Source organism: Aquila chrysaetos, chromosome 18 (genome assembly GCF_900496995.4).
Source record: "Aquila chrysaetos chrysaetos chromosome 18, bAquChr1.4, whole genome shotgun sequence".
NCBI classification, from domain to species: domain Eukaryota; kingdom Metazoa; phylum Chordata; class Aves; order Accipitriformes; family Accipitridae; genus Aquila; species Aquila chrysaetos.
The window spans coordinates 14,661,358-14,679,825 of record NC_044021.1 but is presented as its reverse complement, the minus strand read 5'-3'; the positions used below and the strand labels follow the sequence as shown (position 1 = coordinate 14,679,825).

The window sequence follows — 18,468 nt, the reverse complement described above, 5'->3', positions numbered from 1 at the left end:
TTTGAGTTATGCCTCAGAAACTCTTAGATTTCACTAGAAATAAGTTTTACTAGAAAAACAGAGTTTCTTTATCTCCATTATTTCCTGTATATAGGTCACATCCTTTTAAGTATGATCATCAGCTCTGTAAATACTACCCTTAGAGGTAAGCTTTCCAGCTGCCGCCTGACGTATCCTGACGTAACCACCCTGTAGTCTGTGAGCCGTATGTTCTACTGGGCAAAGAAATAAAAAACCTGACTTATCGATTCAAATTCAAGGGGCCAAATAAGTTATTTCTAGGCAGCAACCTGAGCGCAGAGTAATGTTTCCTGAGGTAGTTCAGAGAGGAGCCTAGCAGGTATGAGAAGCTGTAGGAAAAAAGGGTCACTTCTTGCTTAGTGACAAGACCAAAACTTTGTAATGGGATGGCAGGACTTTGTGTGACCAGGGTCAGCTCGAGCTCTGAAGAAACATTTCCCAATGTTTTAGTTCTCACTTGCCAAATTCAGCACACGCCATTTTGCGATTAACTAATTTCTCACTCAAAAGCTTTCAGTACTTAAAGACAAATATTGTATTTGTCCTATGTTTGACATGGCAATGTTCAGTTGAAGTATCATGTCCCTCTAATTACAGGCGCTTCAAACTCAGTAATGTTTTGCTTACATCAGTCACTGATCATTCACTACTCCCATTCATCATAATCCTGGATTGCTCTAGTTCACTCAGCAGTAATTCTAGCTGGCTTTCATCATTCCCACGGAAAACATATACCAACAATTAAATCTCTCAGCAGAAGGAATCAACCTCATTTGGAGGTTTATAAAAGCACTGAGGAAAAAAAAAATTATGCGAGCAATAGCAATGAATAAGTATGTAAATCTCTGATAAAAATATATCTCATTTTGTCAATGGTGAAACGTTAATTTGATGGATTCGGGCATTTTACCTTTCTGATGCCAGACAATGCAATGCATTTTAGAGTGACAGGTCTAAAGATTCTTGAGAGCTTCCTGGATAACTTGGAAAAGAAGAAGGGGGGGGGAGACAAAGAAAAGGCACATGCAGTTATCTACAGAAGTTCATAGAAAGCCACTGATGCAGTGCAATCTAGGAAACATTCCTTTACTATAGTGATATAACTACGAGATAGTTAAATGTAATCATTAGAAACAGTAAAGTACATCCCATTACTTTAAGGCCCAAGGCAGAGAAAATTTTGCCTCACTCGTTTCTTACCTTCACAGTTTGTGCATACTGAACTCTGGCCACTCTCTCCACTGTCCATCCAGCTCCACTGCCTCTGACAAATTGTTTGAAGTCCTGCAGAAAATCTGGGTGAGGGCTAGAAATGAAGCAAGCTCTTCTGACTTCTTGTTCCATGCTGTAATCATGAGACCACCCTCCTGCATAAGAGCCTGAAGGTATCACAATATCAGATGAAAGGCACTTCTATAGCTTTCCATATATTTCAGCCAAAATCGCTTTGCAATATTAGAGGATAAGCAGTGAGCATAATGGCTTGAGGGCTGATGTCTCTGTAAAAGAAATACATCAGGTTGATACTGGCTTAATATGGTCTTTACTAGCTCCCATTGTGATGATTTATATGCCCTTCCAAGTCTTGAACGAAAGAAATGAGGCTTAGCATTAGCTTTCTAAAGACTACAATTGTGTTTCTATAAAGAAAGAGCTGTCTATGTGTAGATAATGTTAGTAATGAAGAATTGTAAGTGGTGCTCATTTTGTGTATGCGTACACAATATGCAGTAAAAGGAGCAAGAGAAAAGAGGAGATGAGAACCTGCAGAAACAAATTGTTTTGGTTGCAAGACTTAAAAAACCACTCTGCAATAGGGAGCACGCATGATAAAATAGCAAAATAGGATTTGATGAAGCTAGTGCCCAGGCCACCATCCTATAGGCTGCTAAACAAAACCAATCCCTCATGTAGAATGTTTGTAACTTGGAAATTTTATAACTCACCAGTATTGCAAAATACACTACAGCATAAGAAGATCATACTTACAATCACAGAATTATTTAGTTGGGAAGGGACCTTCAGAGGCAGGGCTAATGTTAGGTCAGATTTAGTGTTCATGCCTGAAGTTCCTAAAACCAAGAAAGACAGGTTTTTTTAATTCTACCCTTAGGTTATCTGTCAGTGTTTTAGCTACAGCATAAACCTAGCCTGACCCAGACACATCTCATTTATTCTTGTAGGCTTGGTTTACACCTGCTGCATCCAAACCAGAGATGGTTTCAGAGATCAGTTTCTCTACTGACCTGACTTCAGTGCCTTCAAAAAAATCTCTTTTCTTCCAGCTTAATGGAGACCCGTACCTCAAAGAAACATCCCAAACCTCCACCAACTACCTATTACTTCCATCATGGACCAAAAGCACTGATTTGCTTTTGCCTTCCTAGCAAATGCAATGGTGCTGGAGAGAGCAACCCCTATTCTAAAGATCTTATGTGTGGACTTTTAGCAGGACCTTCTCCCAGAACTAGCTTTGGTAGCAGGAAGAGTTGTTTCCATCCACGTTTTCTGATGTTATGTCTGGTTTATATTTATTCTGTGTACTGCACTTCATTTCAAATGCAAACTTGCCTCTGTCCCAGTGCCTACAAAACAACTGAAAATGGATAAACAGCTTGGCCTTCTCTGGGCTTCCAGTGGTCCTTCTGTTGACTTCAAGGATTGTGTATCATTTGCTCCTTCTAACACTACAATGTTAATGCAGTTAATAATATATCATGCACGCCTTGGTCCTCCTAGCTCATGGATGTAATGGCTGAGAGTGCTAAGAAGAGAAACTGACTTTAATTTTTTGCTTTGCATGACATGATGAAAAAGATTTTTCCAAGAGCAAGTAGGTACTAAGAGAAAGCTGGTTTGGAGCTACAAAGCCTTATAAGGACCTTTTCAAGGAGTCAGACCCATGCAGAACTATCAGTGCTATGAGAGATTAGTACTATGAGTTAGGAAAAGAAAATGACTGCAGCATCTTAAAAGAAACAATCTATCTTTATTGCCTTTTAAACCAACTAGGGATCAGACCACCAGCATTTCTACATCCTGCTTTTGCTCATGGTACTCATGGATTATAAAAATGTTGACATTTCATTTCAACTTGATAAGAAAATTAAAAGAAGAAATGGATGTATTATTTTCTAGATGCATTATGTTTTATAAGTAGTGTTGTAGCTATGATGGTCTAAGGATATAACCAAGGTGAGGTGTGTAGAGAGAGGTATTGTCTTTTATTAGACTAAAATAGCTGCAAAAATAGACAAGATTTAGAGCATGCAATCACTCTTCAGGTAAAAAGAATAAAAAGTCCTTAATTGCATCAGGCTAAACTGTGGAAAGAGCTGAAGTACAAGGTTACAATCACTGACCTCCTTGTACAGGCTTACTGGGAGAAAGGGGCATGAAACCTGTCTGTCATCTGCACCATTCAAAAGGGCTCCCCATTTACAATTCCTGATTCTGAAGAAGTTTGGGGATTGCTGTCCCCAGAGACTGAAGGGGACAGGACTTTTTTTTCTCTTTTCTGAGTGTCATGTGTGACAGGCTGCTTTTGATAGGATTTTTATGCCAGCAGTGGGAAGTTAGGAGGCAGGCAGACATCTTGCTGGTCAATACATGTCTGTATGGCAAATTGCGTCCGTCTAATGCGTCTGTTGGCAAAGGATGGCAAACAGGGTCTTTTCACTGCAACTCCACTGCTTACCTCTTTGACTAGTAGGTAGCCCTGTTTAAGTCAATGGGACCAAACTCAAAGTGTAACCTTTAGGATGGATTTAAGTCTTTGAAGAAAGGAGACCTGAAAGAACAAAATCACTGTCTTTAGAAAGCCTGCAGATGGCATTGCTCAAGCAAGCATGTTTGAATTCTTCATGAAAAGAAAAACATATCTGAATAAAAACTATCCAAGCAAAAAAAGCTCCTAACAGTTGGCGCCTTCTACTTTCTAGTATATTTTTCCTTGGATTCAGCTGCATTTAGTAACTGTATATAAAACAAAGCTTTGGGTCCTGAAGCCTAACTTTGTATCCTTGCTCTGTAAAAGTAAATAAATAAATAGGAACACTAATGAAATGTTGTTAGAATTTAGATGAGGGGGCAGAGATTTAATAAATGCTATTAAGGTACAGTCTTCTAAAAATAAATGTACACCATTTGGAGACTATTCTGTTCCCATTGTAATGTAATTAATAGAGATGTGTTCTCAAGTATTTCACAAGGAATTCTTGCACACTAATCCAACCAGGCAATAGAAATAGTGCTCTCAGCAGGCCAACAATGAGTGAAAAAGAGGTAATAGCAAATGCTGTGCATTAGAAATCAATGCACAAATAGAAAGTTCTGCAAAATGACATTCCAACCGTGATCAGTCTGGAAATATGTGGACAAAAAGGGGCTAAAACTACAGATAAATTAATCATTTCAAATTTTCCTCATGAATTAATACAGTGCTAATTTTCTGGAATGCCTAAGTTCAGAAGAGATGGCATTTTACAGATGATGAAAATATTGATTATATTATGGCAGTAACTTTTAACGGTTTTTACTATTTGTCCCTTGATAGACTAGCATGTAGGCAGACAGTTGCAGAGTATCCAGCTTCAGGATGGGAGATGAGAACAGACACTCCCCTCTGGTTCTGGGACCCATCCCATGAGGGGCAGCCAGCCTCATCGATATGACAATATATGCTTGTGGTTTTTCCATATGATGGATGAGGAACACTGAACAGCCTTTGGGAGCTCTGGTAGGCTATTTATCAGATTTGTTTCACATACTGGCAAATGTCTTAATTCTCCTTTGGCTCATTGGATAGCTGCTCAGCAACAATTCAGCTGGTTAAAAAGTTCTTGAGAACTTTTTTACACACCATATCATCTCCACAAAGAAATGGACATCTACATTTGCTCCAGAGTGATGAAGAAGGCTCAGAAACAACAAACAACAAATTTTCTCAAGGATTACACTTAGGAAATTAAATTCTTTTTTTCTTTTTTTTTAAACATTTCTATATAGATATTAGCAAGATTCTTCTGTTTGTCTTCCTGTAAAATATATACACACACATCTATAGTGTGCATGTATGTGCGTATCCATATAGATATGAATATAACTTATAGAGATATAAGTAAAATTATAATACAATAATTATAATGTTTAATAATTATTATATTATAATATAATACTATTATAATACAATTTATAATACAATTTGTATGAAGATAATTTACACGGGATCTTTCCCTATACATCTAAAAATCCATCAAGAAATTATGGAATTGTATAAGTTATATCTACATACATGTTTGTCATATGCCATTGAAATTAGACCAGTATTTTTGGTGAGGCATCCTAAACAAACGAAGCTTCTGGGATGAGCTATCTGTCTGGTCGGACCTCCTTCTTCCCTCTATCCCATTAACCTCCAGGCCAATTTCAATCCAATTCAATATTTCACAGACTAGGGTGTTCCTATTAGTTTTATGAAATGCAGAGGATAGAAACCTAAGGCAGCAATGTGACGTGGTCTGCTTCACAGCTCATCAGTTGGCATGCCACTGCTGCACACCCAGTCAGCGTGGGCGTCCTTCAGACCTGCCACTTCACACCTCTCTCTTGCCCTGCTGGAGGTATCAGATGAGAGCCTCTAGGAACTTGGTAGTTCAATTCCTTGCTGAATAAGCCATGAAGCTTCACAGTATCTCAGAAGTTATTTTGATCATTAAGATGATTCAATCCTAGGTGTCTGTCAAAACCTCCCCGGTAAGCCCTCAGCATAACAAACTGCAGTTTACAAACCACATTTTAAATTCCACTATCATCCCAGGAAAAACATTGTGCAATAGCAGTGCTGATGGACACCTACCTGCAGAGAAAGGGATGGCATCTTTCCAAGCCACTTATGTTCCCATATCCTGTTTAGAGCCGCAGAAACACGGTGTACAGTTATATTATGTTAAATTATATCCAGCAATTACTTTTCATCTAAGAGAGAAAAAAAATGGACAAACAGCCAACATCAGACCTGTTGCTGTTGGTGGTACCTTGAGACCAATTTTGCTATTCCTGTAGCTGACGCCCCTTCCAGAAGCCAGCGGGAGACTCACACTGAGCCCACCAGGGCCTCCGGTACCCGCTGCGAAAGCACGTCTTCTGCCCCCCTCACTTCTCTGCAGCAGGGGCCCGCGGCCTCGCACGAAACCAGACAGCCCTGAAACGGGATGTGGAGCAACACAGTGTGTGATGGAGACAAGCTTTGGTCCTCACTGACTGCTATCTTTTCTATAGCATCCTTTTCCCTGGCTCATTTAGGTTAGCTTTACGTGAGGTACTATAATGCCAGTGTGTATAAATCACTACGGGATAAACCACAACTCTTTGGCATCCTGAACATAAGGACCAGGTTTAAACTCCACCCACCCACATGCCTGAAATTAATGTGGGCCTTTGCATTGCCCACAATGCAAGTTTTGTCTTCTCTGGGAGTTGCAAGAAACCCTTGCAGTGAAAATACAACTGCAAGCTAGGTCACGGTGTTGTTTTGGGGGAAAAGGAGAATCTGAAAACACAAATATCTTTTGCAAGCTAAGAATGATTCCATTGATCTATAAAATTATTTTGTTATTACTGCTGATTTGTCTTAGTGTGAGCTGTTTGTGTGTATATGGACACGATACGTTGGCATAATATTTACTGAGTCCAAGCAGCACATTTTTATCATGTGCTTAGCTGCTGAAGCAATATATCTGCTAGATGCCATGGAGTCGTTGACAGGTTAATGCTGGTGGTGGCCAAAAAAGGACTCATGATGTGCTCTCCTAATTGCCTCCTTCCTAAAACCTTCTCAAGTGTGGAGAAGTCACAGGAGTGCAAGGAGAAAGGTAAGCTTATATCCAGTGAGGCAAGGAACCTATGTCCACCCCCAGGGCAAAATTGTGCACATTCATCCTGTATCACGTGAGGCTGGTAGGGAATGCTGCCAGGCCCTTGAGTCATTCTGCAGTACAACAGGCAGATTACTCTAACACAAAAAATGTAAACCACGATAAATGGGAGCAGATTTTAGTTATGATAGCCCATGTAGCCTTCAATGCATGAATTAATTCTTTGATGGAAGCCTGAGCTATTTTCATTGTTGTCAGATGCATTTCTGTTCATATGGATGGTTTTATAAAAATTAGTGATATAAATAAAAAAGTATAGCTTAACTAGATTGTCTTTATTCTCTGATTCAGATTCCCCTAAATGAAACATTTTGACAGGTCAAAATATTGCGTTCTGCTTAAAAAACACTGCAATGTCCAGTTCCAGCTGAAAAAAGTAGCTCAGGTCTGAGATGTTTAAAATATCTGAGTTTTATTCTATTTACTTATTCTTTAAAGAGATATAAAGCAAAAGAAAACTCAAGTACCCTAAGTCAGAAAATCCCCAAAAGCTAGCCAAAAGAAATGTCCACTTTTTAGTGAATTAATGCATTGTCCAAAGAGCATGTGCTTTGTCCATACATAGATCTTTCTTGTGGTTGTTCCAGCTGTGCAGTGTAGGACCACCTGGAATAACAATGGAGCCACTAGAATTACTTTTTATGCATATACAGCAGCCAGGATTGGGTCCTATCTACATACAAGAAAGCTTTTGCTTTTGAAGATGTTCCCAGCCAGCAACACCTTTATGAATAGCACAAGTTGCAATTTAAATACTTGAGTTGTGTCTCACGTCTGTTCAGCGCAAGCGTACTGTAATTGACTGGTTCTCTTGATTAAATCTACTGCGTGACAGGGAAACCCTATAAAAGAAAGTCTGTCTTTAACATTCCAGCTAGATGGTAGAATTTTATACGTATTCCTTACTGTAGCCTCCAGTAGAAATCACATTCTTTGAGTTATGGATAGGTCCCAAGGCTGAAGGGAGCCAAATTTCTGTCTTCCATTACCCAATAGGAAATGGGAAAAAATAAATGTACGCTGAGTGGTGCAGTTAGCCAACATCACATCTGAACCCTTCCCAGTAATTCAACAGAAAGATTTAGGGAAGGCAATGGATACAGAAACAGTATGATACAAAGCATTTTGCAAGTGTTTTGCAAGAGCATAGTTCACTAAATGAGGAAAAGAAACTTGATTGGTAGCTGGCAGCAATATTAAGTGCATCTATTTAAATACCTATATACTTCTAAAAGATTCCCAACCCCTCTCCCGCTTTTTTTTTTCTTACACTCCTTATAGTAACAAAGCCACCTTTTTATAAAAAAAGCCCTTAAAATGTCCGTTTCATGCCTTCCAGAGTCAGGGTTTTTTTTTCTACTTTTTAATATGATTAATAACTCTAACAGGTATTCTCCAAGCCAAACAGCTGGGTTATTGCTCAAGAAACAGCTGTTTCATTGCTAAATATATCCTTATTTCACCAGCCATCAGCTTGCTGAAGCTTTGCTGGTTACTTGCCTTTAAACATTTGCTGATAGTGAGAAAGTCCTGGTACTTAATCATAGCTGGTGCTACAAAAGCCGGAGCTACTTTGAAAAAATAATACACAGAGAAAAATATTGGCAGAAGGCTTTTTTCTTTGAGGGTGGGGAGATTTTTTTTTGTTTCAATGCCACACATTAGGTTGCAACCAGATGTTCACATTATAGATCCTGCCTGGATTAAAAAAAAACAACAAAAAAACCCCTTTTTATTCAAAAATGTCAATATCGTTTAACAGCAAATGTAATATAATTACAGTATTCAATAAACATTTAACAAGACACAGACATTTTCTGCAGGAAAATATTACCAGAGTGAGCCTTTTAGCAGTTTAGCAGTTAAATTAGTAATTTCTTTTATAACATCTGGTGAGCAGTCTCTAATTTCTAAAGTTTTGGAACAAAAAGACATCGGGCAGATTTTGAGTTATGAATAATTTGCCAGTTGTTTACCTTTATGCCAATCTAATTCTCCCCTGCATAGATGCAATCGAATACATTACAAATGTGTTTTCCATAAAAATCCCTCAAATGCGGGAGGGGGAAGGTAGAGAATGAGTTCAAGCAACTCTGGCCCTTCACAGGCATTGCCATGCCTGTCACCGTCCCCTCACCTCTCCTGACACCTGATGGAGGCTCAGGACCCCACTCTGAACTCCCGGAATTCAAGAGTGCCTCCGTGCAGTGACTCAAACCAAAGCAGTTGACTGAGCAGGAATCTTTCCATAAACCGTGTGGATTTGGGATCAAGTCCAACGAGAAGCCCTCGTGGCAAGAGGAGTCTCGCTGGAAGTGGGAGAGCAGCGAGGGACCATCTGGGTGGAGGAGGACAGCCCCAGCCACCTGCTAACGCGCCTCTGGCCAGCCTGGGGACACGACCCTTGGGGTGGGGAGGCTCCTTCCACAGGGAGAGGTTGCCAAAACGCTAACCCCTTTCCCGCGCTGAGAGCTCTCCCCGGGTATGGTTGCTCCGTAAAATATCCCAATACTTCTTGCTCCGTGTTTTTCCTAACTTGGCTGAAGGTCCGTTTGCAGCGACCACCCTCCCCTTTGCAGTTCGACCTCTTGCCTGCACTGCAGGCAGGGCTGCAGCGGTTGTGATGACGGTCAGTCCGCCACATCCACTGTATCCACTCCTACCTGCTGCAGGGGTTAGATCCGTCCTGCATTACAGCCGCTGTAATCCTGCGTGTTGGGTGAAGACCGCCAGCAAGTAAGTGATGTACAACCAGTGCTCCACAAACCACAGGTTGGAAACGGAGGGATAAATCTTTCTATAACTTGTTGATTTCTGGAACATAGTGCATTTATTGCCCCTTGTCTTGAGTGGGTGATAACATTAAAGTTAATAAAAATCTCTGTTTGTCATCATGTCATCCATCGATATACAAGAGATACAAGATTCTTGTATCTTTTAGGTGAAAGGTTTAATTATTAACCTATTTCTACATGCCATAAGGTTTATTCTTTAATCTCCAACATTAAACTTGCAAGATTTTTTAACATATTCCTAACAGTATATGTTCCATACATGCTCATAAAACTTCTGCAAAAATTTTCTTCACTGTCCAAGAAAATGGGCTTTCAAAATATCCCTCCTGGTTTTTAAAGTATCAGTGTTGAAAGCCCTTTTTAATACCCAGTAAGGAATACTTGTTTAAAAATCATCATGGGCTCACTGCACAGAAGATGTCTTCTGTGGCTGCTTTTGTTGCACGCTATGGCAAAGCATGGCTGGATCTCATCCACCGTGTGTTCTCCATTCAAGGAAATTAGCCGAGACTGGTGCAAGTACAGGCCAGAATGTTAGCACAATGGGGCTGATGTAAAGCACAATAGTGAATTTTTAACACATCAGATCCTTCCCTTTCTTTGGCTGCCTTTTTTTTTTTCTCCCCCAAAAGTTCAAAGGAGACACAAATAAAACACACAGATATTTGGGAGGGGGGGTTGTGCCTTGCTAGATCAGCTAGTGCACTTCCAGTTCCCCTGCAGCTCATGCAAACATAAACAGTTCTGAAAGAGGAAAGAGAGAGAAAAGAAGAAACAGAAGCTTAAGCTAAGCTTTGTTTTGCTCTCAGTACCTCACTTCCACCTGTGGGAAGTAAGTTGGATAATTTCTTCTATAGCATGCAACTCCAGTACCAGTTACATAGCAGAATGAAATAACATGTTGGCAAACGCCAAGCAGCATCAGCAATCAGAGCCAGTATGAACCATTTTGTCTTCAGGGAACTCAAGCGCTTTGGATCAGTAGGGAAGGGCACCCAGAACCCAAAACGTACAAAGGCACACTGGGACTGAAGGGCATGCCACGCCTTGCGACGGTAAAGGATCAGTTGTTTGCCAATGATAAAAGTGCACAGTCTGTCCGACTTCTGTGCTGCCGTCACTGCTGATGTTTCTTGCTCTAATGACGGCGGACAGCCCTTTTGCACACTGCAGCTAGTAGGACTCAGCCTTCTCTCGCCTATAGGAATGTACCTCATTGCTACTTGCTAGACCAAGAAAAAGGGACGTAAATGGAAGGAGATAATGTTTAGGATAAGTAATTCAGTACAATGGGAGACGTTTTAACAGAGGAGGTGGGTTTTTTGTTTGGTGGTTTGAGGGGAGGGGTTGTGTGTGTGGTTTTGGTTTTGTTTTTTTCATTATTTGGCGTTTCTCTGCTGCCTCTTAAAGCAGAGCATATCTGGGATGTGACGCTCTGTGGTAAGTGCTCTATCCAGCTGCAATATAAACAGAGCTTTTCGCTGCACATTCTAAAGCTGTAACATTAAGGAGAATAATGGACGATGCCTTTTGATATCTTTGTGTAAACGAAGAATTTTATTACAGTGAATTACCATGTTAATTTATGAAAAGTAAACAAAACGAAGTGCAAAACTGATTCAACGTATAACCTAACTTTCCTGGTGCCTAATGAGGTGACAGTGATGGAATCAAAACAAATATCTTTATGTTTCATAAATGGAGGGAAAAATACTTCTGTGTTTAATCACTGCCTGAGTCACTGACAATGCTGGCACACCAACACCACAGGTTTTAAAGTAAATAAAAGTCACTTTGTCTAGTGGACGAGCATACAGGCAAACTCACTGTGGACCACCATGGGTTGTAGGTTAACAAGGATGCAGGGAAACAGCAGATAAGTCTCAGAAGCCTTCACACCAGTCTACACTTAAGTAATATACCTTCCGCTGTCATTATTCCCCCATTCATCTATAAACTGTTACAGAAACAAAACCGTGCAAAACACTTCATACTGAGTGTCTGTCTCGGGCCAAAAATTTCCTTTGGCTTCCAAGGGGGTTTATCTGGAAGAAGACATTGAAACCTGGGCCCATGGATGACAGAGTGCTATCACCACCCCAAACACATTATCCCTTTCAAGTTGGCAAGTTTCCTCCCATGATGGTATGAACTAGGTACACATCCCCTGATATGTAAGTCCTCCAGAAAACTATGTGATCACAGGAAAACTTCTAAGCCAGGGTGAATTTTTAATAAGAACATTGTCCAGACCTCTCTGGGACGATGTGGATGGATGTGTTGCTCTGTACATGTATTCTCCCAGACGCTCAAGAGGTGTATGCATATTCGCTCTTTACACAGATTCGGGGTTTAAGTGTCTGCGACAGGGTGATCAACAGGTTATCGCGTGGTGGCGTCTCCCCTCGTAAGAGGGCCAGAGGAGGAGCCTCCACCAGAGCTGCACGCTGCAGAGTGGCTCTGTGCACAGGCAGGAGCTGGCAAACTTGGCTCGCCACAGCCAGCTCCGGTCCAAGTCACACTGACCAACAGTCATGCAGCACAGTACCATACCAACTGGTAGACGACAGCTGGCTAAATTTATTTTGGGTCTGATTGACGTGACATGAAACTGGTTTAGTTTTTGTGCCTGTGGATTGGACCTTTAAGTTCTTAAAAACTGTCTAGAGAGCAGCCATTTTTGTCCCCTGCCTCTTATGAGCTCTTCCTGGGAAAAAGGAGAGAAGGCACAGCCTCCCTAGAAACTCACTCTTTTTTCCTCTCTTATTTCGCAATAGAAACATTTGCAGTGGAAGTATCTTTTTTTTATATGGAAACCTAACAGAGAAATTTGGGGATCCCTGGCAGGGTTGGGTATGGCAATTCCAATAGCCCTCTACATGCCCAAAGATAACTGACGTACCAAAACCTGTCAGTTGGCAGCTGTGAGCAATGACGAAAATAAAGCTGGGAGAGAGTCCACTTGTCACTGTCCATACGTTTCTTAAACTGATTAGGAATCCAGGGTGTTGGCTAGAAGCTAACTAACAGTCAGGGCCTTGGACTCAGCCTCTTCTGGTGCTGCCAAGACATAATCACTCTAACATCCTGGACAGCCTAACCCTGCCTCCTTTTTAATAAGCTCCCATTTAGGAAACCATTTATAGATAAAATAAAGGAAAATTATTGTGCTCACTTTATATTCCTGAAGAAGGAAAAAGCAAAGTAAATTAAGTCCAATTTGCATGGACTTTTGAACACGCACAGATTTGGATATCAGCTATGGAGCAGACATAGAATGTTGTAGCCTTTATAGTCAATATTTTATTAAATTTTTCCTTGTAAATTTTGCTGTGTCTTTATTGCATTCATTCAATAATAGGAGAGCTTTCCTGTAGCTAATTCTATGCCTTGAAATTTCCCTTCTTGTTAACCTGTGACTGCAGTCTAATGGATAGAGTGTCTGCCATACAATGCAATAAGGGTAGATTCAGGTACCAAGGTGACCATATTTTTTATTAAAATACCTTTTTATATGCTCAGTTTCAAACTGATGACTGCATTTGCAACACCTAATTGCCACCAGTATCCACAAATACTTTGCATTTAATGAAAATATCAAACCAAGTTCCTTATTTCAGTTGAAGCAGCAGGTTGTATTACTCGGTGTAAAATCCTATTTTATGAAATTTCATAGAAATACAGATATAACTTTGCACTCTCTGTTCTTGTTTGAACTTTATACTCTTTATATTGCAGGGCTTTATTAATTTTTTTCATTGTAAGTCTCAAAATATTTCTGTTGCATCAGGGAACTAGGCAGCCCCATTGTGGCTAATTTAACACCTGTAAATTGCCATGGCTACCAACCAAACACTTTCTAGCTTTATAAGGTAAGTATCTATTTCATGTTTTAAAATAGTGGTGGATTCAGTTCCAGTGGTTGTATCTTTTATTAAAAATTCTATTAACTTTATTCATCAACACCATCAGGGATCACTAGGAGCACACAACTTCTCACACTTTTTAAGGCCAGGAGGGAATCACCTCAGTCAGCCAAGGCTGACCTTCTTCATACTGTACCGCATAGATCCTCACCTAATAATGTCTGAATTGGATTTTTTTTAAAGATCCAAAACACTTTTCCTGCTTACAAGAGCGAACAAGAAAAAACAGTTGCGCTATTTGAAGACTTGGTTAAAAGAAAGAGCAGAGCGAACCATGTCTTCTTTGGTTCTGTCCTTCACTCCACGTTCCTCAGAGCACAGCTTCATCAGACATAATTTTTGGTAAAACCTAACAAGAACCTGAAGGTTATCTTACTTATGTGCAGCCACATCCTCTACTACTCAACTATACTGCTAATGTAGCTTTAGACTTGCTTAAGGTAAAGAGCCTTGTATGCATCAGGTATGAAATGGCATGGTGTTTACAGCCTACAGCCTAACGAAAGACACAGCTCATGGATTTTAGCTTACCGTATAAAGCCAAATCGAATCATAGCAGTACAAATCAAAGATTATAATTCTTCAAACTCAAAGGACAAGCAGACGCCACAAAACCAGAATTTTTAGTGCCCAAAGGTATCTTTTACATCTGTGCAATGTGAGTGTGATGTCCCATAAGTGATGTCCGAGATAAGAGCCTACCCACTTTACAGGGACAAAGCTGGAACCCACCAGCTGGGAGACCTGGCAGAGGTGAACCCAAAGGGTCTCAGCTTCATCCTTGTTCAGTACAGACTATACCACAAGAAGACAACGAAGCTCCATAACTTGCAGGAACTGAGAGTCTGCCTCCATCTCTTAAGCAACAACAACAACAACAAAAAAGTACAGCTGCCAATAAACAAGCTTTTCTAATTTAGTCATTGAAATAGTTTTGGGGAAAATTCTGGATTACATCTAGATAACACTACCGGTTCAGTTCATTACTGCAGAGGCAGTTGGTGTAAAGAGAACTGGTAAGAAGGCATGAAGAACGACTGAAAGGGCAGAACTGCATCAAAACACCCTAATTTCTGCTTGGTGTTTTGGCTGCTTTTCTTCGATAGTTCTACACCTCTGTGGGTACATATACACAGTCCTGCTTCTCCCCCTCTCAAAGGCTGGTAGCCTCACTCTAGAGTCAACTACATCGCTGTAACTGGTGGTGGTACTTGCAGGGTGTGTACAAAGCCTCCTAGAGCACCTTGGCCACGGAGTGGGAGAGCACACAAGAAGTGGGTAGCATTCCATACGGTAACATGTGCCAAATGCTTTAAGCTTTCCAATGGCATCAGCCAGAGGGTAGAAACCTAACTTGAGCTTACATGGGCTGAGAAAGTGTGGTTCTGGCTCAGAGTCTGCAGCTTGAAGCCATCACTGCTTTGCTTTAATGGCTTCTCTGTCAGACAGGCAACTGTGGCAGCATGGAAACTCAGTGCAGAAATCAAGTAACTTTGGTGCTGCGGTTCGAACACAATTAGAAGTTTCATATGAAAAATGCAGAGGTTTTGCAAATGGCCCACTAGGAGAAGGTTGTAACATAGCCAGATACATTCACTTCACCCTCCTGATCTAGTGGGAATTGGTCAGAAAGGTCTCATGAAAAATATACAACACTTTCAGACTGAAAAAAAAAGGAAAAGAGCTTGGAATACATTGAAAGGCGAATTAAGAATGTGGGAATACAACTGCACTGAACTCTTTGATCATGGATCCAGTAGGAATGTTACTTATCTTTATATTTGCGACAAGATTATGGGATTTCCTTTTCAGCAAGTCCCTTCAAAACTAGAGGGAGACTGCAACATAACAAACTGGCACTGCTAATTCAGATGAGGAAGGCTTCCTTACTACATGTACTGTATGTACCTTGGCAATCCTGAATGGAAATCGAAAAAAGAATGGGGAGATGCTTTTTGCAGGACACATAACATGCTGCTGTTGTGCTCACCAATGCAAATCCACAGTTATTCCACTGGCTTCAGTTTAGTTCTACAGATTTTCTGTATTAGAAAGAAAACTAAACAAAAGACCTAACTGTCCTTTCATTTATACACACATCATGTAAGTTATATGGCAAATCCACTGAAACTAGTGTACGCGAGACTAAAACCAAGCATTATACACATAAGTGTTCAGGTCCTGGGTACCAAAGCAGGACTGGGTCTGCAAGCACTTGTATGGTATCAGCACTATGTAACACCCAGGGTAATTCCATTCATTCCTGACTTAGGCAAAAAAAGACAGAATCAGATCCTTTCTTTAGGATTGCTCAGAATACACCCATAGAACAAGACTTAGTATCAAGGTGCATTAATCATCTCACTTCTTTCTACATTTCCTCTGGTTTTTTTTTTTTTTTATTTCTTCTTCCTTGCTTTAACTGTTGCTCTGCCTCCTTCTTTTCTGGGCACCAAGTGTCCTTCTGATTGAGGGAACTTGCGGTGGTTTGGATTTCTCAAAAATCAGTTTCTTTCTTTTGAAAAATTTCCACCGACAGGATTTCCTTTGTGTTCTTACAGAAACCAAACCCAATGCCTGTCGAAAACCTGAAAAGCTTTTGTTTTGGCGAGTCAATAAGGTTAGGTGCGCTGAAGAGCAACGAATGTCCGTTTTTGCTATGTTTTTGAAGAAAACCTGAAAGAAGGTGATGATAGAGTTTATGTAATAGGAAATCTAAAAAGCAGACGTGTAATTAGACTGCTACCTCCTCTGCGACACAGTTTAGAGACACTAATTTCTTTTAGATATTTTTTCCTTCGCGTATCTCAAAACTATTTGCAAAAAATTCTTAGCGCGTTAAAAAGCAAAACCCAAACAAACCCCAGCTCCTTCCACCAGGACAACAAAAACCTGCGCAAGGATTCAAAGTCGTCTGCCCCAGACCTAGGGCTGCTCAGGGTGAGGAGGAGGGAGAGAGAGAGAAAGCGGGCGGCGGGCCGCACCGCCGCTGCCCCGAGCGCCGCCACGGCGGGAGCGGGAGCGGGGGCAGAGGCCCGGGGCCGCGGCCCGGCGGCCGCCAGGGGTCAGGCGAGACCCGCCCGCCCGCCCGCCGCCGCTGCCGCCGGCCGGCCTCCGCGGCCGGCCTGCCTGTCTGCCTCCGCGGCCGGCCTGCCTCCCTCCGCGGCCGGCCTGCCTGCCTGCGCGGGCTGCCTGCCTCCCTCCGCGGCCGGCCTGCCTCCGCGGCCGGCCTGCCTCCCTCCGCGGCCTAAACCCGGTCCAGGTTTCTGGCGGGCGTTCCTCAGGCTGCGGCACGCAGGGAGGCACCGGGACGACCCACGCACGCATCCCTTTTATGCCCTTCTGCGTTTATGCAGCAATTAAGGAGCGGAGCGGATCCGCTCAGGAGGGCTTCAGGGCTTCGCCTGACCCAGCGAGCCCCGCGAGTTTCGCTTTTTGCCTTCAGACTCCCACGAGAGATTCGTCGCAGGCTGTTTCTTCGGGCTGAGCGGGGGCCCGAGCGAGCCCACCAGCCAGCAAATTTATTGCGTGGGGAAGGCGCCTCTCGGTCCAAAAATTTATCCAGAAATTACGGATACAGTGGTACCAGGCGACAAATCTTGAGCTTCTTTTAATTCAGTTCACATATAGCTCGCTTTATTTCAGATCAAATGCTTCACCGAACTAAAACTTAAAAAGAAACACAGCTAGCCAAACAGCCCGCGATCACAACCCTACAATAACAACCAGGACACGCTCACACAATAGAAAAGAAAAGCCTCTGCAGCAGCAAGGAAACAGACTTCAGCCTCAAGCTTCCAGGGGGGTTAAAACAATAGTGAGTAAAACGTGCAACTTTGCATAATAGGAAAATATCTGGGTCTTATATTCCCTGAGAAGTTGTAGAATCGGACTACAGAAACTGTGTATTGTAACTGAACCTGCGGTACGAACCTTGGGTTTCCTTGCATGTGGAGACAAGATTTTTTCCAACGGTAATTCAAGGAGAGGATCTGAAATTGGGAAGAATGCTTATGCACACACACTAGAACCCAGGAAAGTCCCCGAGACTGAAAAAACCAAACCCGCATGTATTTAAACACTTTCCTGAACCAGGGCCAGTGTTTGTGGTAATAATTAGAGCATTTTAATAATCAGGATATTTTAATTAATATTCAGCTGGTTTTCTTTTTCATGTAAAGAAAATACATGCTTATAAACATACCCCCATATATATTTTTTATGCCTTACATAAATAATTTTTCTGAGGAGGGATTTCTTTCCTAACAATTTTTTATCAGAAGAACAAATAAAATAACACAGTTAATACTTGTGATAGTCTAGCAAATTGAAAAAATAAATCAAATGCAACGAAAAAGAAGATTTTTCTAATTTTATGACCAGCTCTAGAATTGCTTGTGCTTGGAAAAAACAATTTACTTGCACGTTTTACTGTAATTTAGAACATTTATATATTCCCTCCTGCCATGATACAAACTGTTCTTATTATTAAAGACAACAGCACTGTAAATATATATGACATTTGCAATATAATGAACTTTTCCACATTCATCCTTTTTTCCTGCTCTCAGTTACAGCTGCTTGCTCCGAATGTAACATTGCTCGCCACACAGCTTGTTTGTACAGGATGAAGCAATATCATATCTATCTAAAACACAGTTATAGCGTTATTCTGTCTCAACTAGAAAACCAGTCATATAATTGTTGTAAAACTGTTTACTTCAGTGTTGGAGATAACAAAAGATGACCTCTGGATTATGAAGTTCTGTCTTTGTGAGCGCTCGTAAAATG

General features: G+C 41.3%; 1 long non-coding RNA gene across 1 annotated transcript in view; it reads right to left on the bottom strand.

Moving 5' to 3' along the window:
* Positions 1 to 6,065: 6,065 nt before the first annotated feature.
* Positions 6,066 to 18,468, bottom strand: part of LOC115353177 — a 38,786-nt gene continuing 26,383 nt past the window's right edge. The window contains exon 3 of the long non-coding RNA XR_003927475.1: positions 6,066 to 6,223. This is a non-coding gene — a long non-coding RNA (uncharacterized LOC115353177). The remainder of the gene's footprint in view (positions 6,224 to 18,468) is intronic.